Source organism: Camellia sinensis, chromosome 14, assembly GCF_055761805.1.
Source record: "Camellia sinensis isolate YWXY chromosome 14, ASM5576180v1, whole genome shotgun sequence".
Taxonomy (NCBI): domain Eukaryota; kingdom Viridiplantae; phylum Streptophyta; class Magnoliopsida; order Ericales; family Theaceae; genus Camellia; species Camellia sinensis.
In genome coordinates, this window is record NC_138974.1 from 2,116,822 (window position 1) to 2,123,073 (window position 6,252).

The window sequence follows — 6,252 nt, forward strand, 5'->3', positions numbered from 1 at the left end:
GCGAAATGACATGAAATGCAAGGAAATGTCCCGAAATGCAACATTAGGCATCCGAAATGGCCTACAGCCATGCCAAATATGCACAATATGGACATGCAATGCAAAGACAGAAGCTAGACAGTCCCAAAAGATGCACTTTTACAGTTATAAACAAGACCAAACAGCAAGCATAGATAAAGGAAAAATAGCATGCAAGAATAGGGGCCAAAAGAGGGGTAATGAAGCAAGTGGTATAAGCTAAACCCAAACTGAAAAATTTCCTTCTACAACACTGAAGATGGACCAAAAATATGAACATTTACAGTAAATGGAAGCCTCAAAATCAGTATACAAATATGCTAAAAATGTGATGCAAAACAAGGCTCAAAAGGTGCTATAACATGAAGTATATAAAATAATCACCAAACAGGAAAAAAGTGTGAATGAAACATGAAGTATAGGCCAAAAAAAGACCACTTTCAGTTCGGACCAAGGTCCAAAAACAGAAGCAAAGAGGGCTACTAATTTATGCAAAAATGGGGCCAAATAAGGGATTGAACTACAAGTGACACATGGAGACACCAAACAAGGTTGAGCCCTTCCTCAATGTTGAAGAGGGGCTCAAAATAAGCCTAATATCAGCTTACAACATGCTCGAAAATAAATTGCTCATGGGTCAAAAATAGCATGCAAAACTATGACATACAAGATGATCAATGAAGCAAGTGTATTATGGACGGCTCAAACAGGGTTGAGCCCTTAATGAGAAGTGAAGATGAGCTCAAAAGATGGCCCTTTTCAGTTAGGGCCGGAGCTTGAAACCAAAAAGAAGTGGGGTTTAGAAATAGATCAAGAAAAAGGTTCAAAAGGGTAAAAGTGTTACTTACCCTTGAAGATTCAAACTTTTGTTGCTTTTTGGATGGATTTGCAGCTTCTCTAGCCTTCAAGAATCCTTCCTTGTTGCTGGAAATGAGATGGTGGTGGTGGAGCTTGGTGGTGTAGAAGGAATGATGGTTAGGGAGTTAGGGTTTTTTGAAGAATTGAGAAGGAAGAAGATGGAGTTGGCTATGGAGACTTGAAGAGTAATTTTTCTAACCCCTCTAATGCATGCTTGCAGCTGGTTATATGGACAAAAAAGAGGGTGTAAAGGTGGGGCCAAAAGGAGGTAATCTTTCCCCCACAAGATATTTCCTTCGGATACAGATATTTTGGGGGAAAAAAGTGCACAGCTGTAAAGTACCAATCATGAGGATCATGGCTGGCCAGTTTTGGAGCTGCAGGTGGCCAGCCGGCCACCTATTATGGCCGGCCGGCCAAGGGTCAAAAGGGTCAATGAGAATTAGTAGCCGACCACCAATTTTTAGGGTTCCCCCATGTGTGTACATCACAAATATGTGGTTAAAAGTTCAAGAAAATGGCCCCAGGGTGTTCAACATTAGCCCGGAAGGAGGGGTTCAAAAGGGTCAAGCAACATTAGTAGCCGACCACCAACTTTTAGGGGCCTCCCATGTGTGTACATCACAAATATGTGGTTCAAAGTTGGAGAAAATAGCCCCAAGGTATTCAACATTAGCCTCAAAGAGGAGGGGCAAAAATGGAAAGAACAATTAGTGGCCGGCCATGACTTTTTTGGGTTCTCCAAGGTGTGTAGATCACAGGTATGTGGTTGAAAGTTGGCAACACTAACCCTAGGGTGTTCAACATTAGCCCGGAAGTTGGAAAAACGGGCGCCGGGAGGCTCCGGAGGAGATATAACTGGTTGCTGCAACAATTACTAGCCTTCCACCCTTCCATGACCTTCCTAGTGATAAAACAGAGGTACCTGCCAAAAATGAGCAAAAACCGATGCAAAACGAATGTTCGGGGGCCAAAACACGCAGTTCGGGATCCCGAAAATGGGCTGTTAAGCACCGAAAGTGGCGTTCGGCCACGAAGTGGGTTTCCGGGACCCCAGTGTCCCTCAAAAGGGAGCAAATAGGAAGTATGCCAAAAATCAGAGCAAACGGAGATGGTTAGGCGGTCCCGAACCGAGGCACACGGCCTGACGGTCCCGGAAAACCGGAAACCGAGCTCCGAAATGGGCAAAATGGCCTACGGCCACCAAACGTAGCCTACGGACATTGAGAGATGGTCTACGGGACCTCTCTCTTCCCTCAGGGAAAGAAACAGAGAAAATCGAGTCTGGTTCGCAAACCGAGACAAGGCACAGAAGAGGGTTCGGAAGCCCGGAGGCAGGGCTCACGGCCGCGACTCTGAAACTTCTGAACGAGCACATTATGCAACATCACCAAGCGCTCAATCAGTGACATCTGAGTCTTAAGGTCGGTCAAAAATGGGGTGTCTACAGCCACTACATTGGCCTTTCCCAGGTGGTAATGTAATTCGAAATCTTAATCCTCCATAAACTCCATCCACCTTGTGAAAATAAGCATTTCAAACTCTTCTGATCAGAGAACACAAGATGTCTCACCATACAAATAATATCTCCAAATCTTGAGTGCAAAAAAAATCGCCGTAAACTCTAAGTCATGGGTGGGCTATTATTTCTTGTGAGTTTCCAATTGACGCGAACCATAAGCCACAACATTCCCTTCTTGCATTAACACATAACCTAACCCATCTTGAAGCATATCACAATACATGTTACAGCCCAAGCCTCTCACCAGAATAATCAAAACTAGTGCAATGGTCAACCTCGTCTTAAACTCTTGAAGGGATCTCTCATAAGTCTCACCCCATACAAATTTAATCCACTCCCTTGTCAATCTAGTCAATGACAAAGCTAGCCTAGAGAAATCTTTCACAAAATGTTGATAATACTTGACTAACCCCAAGAAACTTCAAATCTCAAATGCATTCTTAGGTTGTTCCCAATCTTGCACGGCATCTATTTTAAAGGAATCAACTATTACCCCTTTTCCCGACACAACATTTCGAAAGACAAAACTCACACTTCTCATACTTGGCATATAATTAAGCAATTCAAGCACTATCTGTAAGTGTTCCCCGTGTTCTAATTCAAAATGTGAGTAGATCAAAATGTTGTCCATGAAGACGACTACAAACCGATCTAAGAATACTCAAAAGGCTTGATTCATCAAATCCATGAAAGAAACCAGGGTGTTGGTCAACCCAAATGGCATGACTAGAAACTCATAATGACTATAACGAGTGCGAAAGGCCATTTTCTGTACATCCTCTTCCTTTACTTGCAATTATTGATACCCCAATCTCAAGTCTATCTTCAAAAAGCAACGAGATCCCTTAAGTTGATCAAACAAATCAGCTATCATGGGCAACAGGTACTTATTCTTAATAGTGACTCGATTCAACTTATGGTAGTCAATGCACAATCGCAATGAACCATCCTTCTTCTTTGCAAAGAAAGTTAGTGCTCCCCAAGGCAATCTGCTAGAGTGAATTAAACCCTTGTCTAACAACTCCTGAAGTTATACCTTCAACTCACGCAACTCGACAAGCGCAAATCTATACGGTGCCATGGAAATCGGTGTCGTGTCTGGCACTAAATCAATACAAAACTCGATCTCTCGATGTGGTGGTAACTTAGTAAGGTCTTTCAAAAAGACGTCTAGATACTCACAAACTACTCTCGACAAAGCACTTTGAACCATGCTACTCTCGTCAACTAAGGAAATGGAAAAAAGAAAGCTAAGCTCTCATCAACCCTTAAGGTCATATAACGAAGGAATAAAGTATCACCTTGGTCACACAGAAAGTCGAAACAATCCCCGGTTGGAGTACATACTGACACCCTCCTACAATGGCAGTCTATCATTGTCGAATAATTAGTCAACCAATCCATACCTAAGATGACGTCGAAGCTACTCATGTCTAAAATGATGAAATCAAAGAAAAGTCGATGATCCATGACCTCAATCTCGCATGAGTGGCATACTTGCCCTAATACTACTCTACCTCCGATCGGTAATTCAACCAACAACGGATACTCTAACTGAGTAACCTCTAACCCCAAAGCAGATGCAAATGATATAAAAGAATGTGATGCACCCATATCAATCAATACACTGGCCAAAGAATTAAATACAAGGAAGTTGCCTCTTACAACTGAAGGCCCTGGCAACTAATCTGGCATGGTAACAGCGTACACATGCTCATGTGGCATCTGGTCAACCTACTCACCCCTCAGAGCATAGGCCTACTGTACATAATGTGCTAAAGTGGCCCCCTTGATGGCCTTTGAGGCCTAGAAAGAATGGATTGGTTACTAGCTCTGAGTTTGCCTCGAGTCAGATGTGCTAGATGCACCCCCTAATTGTGGGGAAAAACCTCCTCATATACCCCAACCACCCATACTGAAAACATGTAGGTGTCTATCCCTTACTCTATGACTGACTCTGAAAATGAGTCAGTGGTGGTGGTGGTGGTTGCCCTCCCCTCTGTGGACAAATTGCAAACTTGTGGCCTCGGTGACCGCACTAAAAACACATCATCCCACTCTGAATGTTCCTCCTTGAACTCGTACTCGATAGTGGAAATGTGGATATAGTCTGATATAGTTAGGACTGATACGAGGTGGAGCCCCTCTGCCTCTTACTACCCTGGGAATTACCCTGTAACCGTTATCCCCCTCTGCTTAGAGCCCCTCAAATGCTTATCTTCCCCTTGAAGAGAGATCTCAACATATGTAGTAGCCTCAACAAAACGATTGTAGTTCCAGATCATGTTGCCAATCACTTTCGTCATAATCTCCGTTATGAGCCTCCTTTAAAAAATCTAAAAGTTAATGTTAATATTCACATTTTTCAAAAAAAAAAATATATTCGTATTTTCAAACATGCATATTTTGCTTATTCATTAAAAGTGTGAATATTCACACTTTTAAAAAAAATCATATTAGAATTTAAATATTCGCATATTTCATTCTATAAAATTACAAAAATATTCAATAAAAAAATTATGAACTCGCAATTTTTACATTTCGAAGATTCGAAAATCACTTACAAAAAAAATCTTTAAAAAATAATGAGAGAAGAAATAATTATTTTAAGAATTTAAATTTACTATGATTTTTTTTTTTTTTTTGCATTTCAAATATGTGAAATTTTGCATTACTAGAAATTTAAATTTTAAAATTTTTCAATTCAAAAACTATGTGAAATTTTAAAAATATGTCTAAAAATGTGAAATTTTAAAAGTTACATTTTCAAATTCAAAAAAATGTGAAGTTTTTATATCTATTTTTCATTTTTTATAATTTTATTTTCAATTAAGATCTTATTTGACAGATCTTGTCAACTAATTTTCAAAAATATAAATTTTATCAAAAACATGTGTACATTGAAAGTTATAGAATTTTAAAATTTGAAACATAAAAAATAATAGTTACCATATAAGTATATTGACTATTTGTCTAAAGTTGTGCTTCAACATAAATAAAGGTAAAAATGTCTACACTTTTGAAAAATGAACTTAATCTTACAAACAACTTGGGAGGTTCTAAATGCACCCCAAAAGTTTGATTGGGCACTCCATTTCTTTCAACACCCCAACCCCTAGTTTTGAATTTTGACATTTTTTGGTTAAACACCCACAAACACTTTAATTGATTTCAATTTTACCCCCAAACCCACCTGATGTGATCACCGTCATCGGCAAAGCCTTCTTTGCCACCGGACGAAACTACCCCCATCAGTTGTCTGGCAACCCTTTCCTTCGTCTAACGCAGTCCGTTGCCCCCCATCTCCTCATCTTCTTCTTTTTCTTATTTTGAAACCCTAGATCTGAAAATCTGGGGTTTCGGAAGGAAGAAAAGAAGAAGAATGGAGTGAGAGAGAAGGTTCGCAACGAGAAAAGGTTATGGTAAGGGAGGAAGTAGTAGAAAAGCAAATAAGGAGGCGTAGCAGCAATGGTAATGGTAATGGTGATGGTGATGGCGGTGACGAGTAGGTGAATGAGAAAAAAAGAATAGGCTGAGAGGCGAAGAGGTCGTGGCAAGGAAGGAGGTCGCAGAGAAAAAAAGGAGACGATGCGGCGACGATAATTGTGGCGGCGATGTGTAGGTTGTGAAGAAGAACAAGAACAAGAAAAATGAGGGAGTTGTAGGAGTGGCTGTTGGTGATGATAGGGAAGGTCTGGTGGTAGTGCCAGAGGACAAGAAAAGACTGGGGCATGGTGGTAGAGGTGGCCGGAGCTCGGTGGTTGGTCGGAGTTAGTGTCTGGCAAAAGGTTTGATTTTGGTTATTTTGGTCATTTTGTTGAGGGACAAAATTGTATTAAAATTATTTTGCAAAA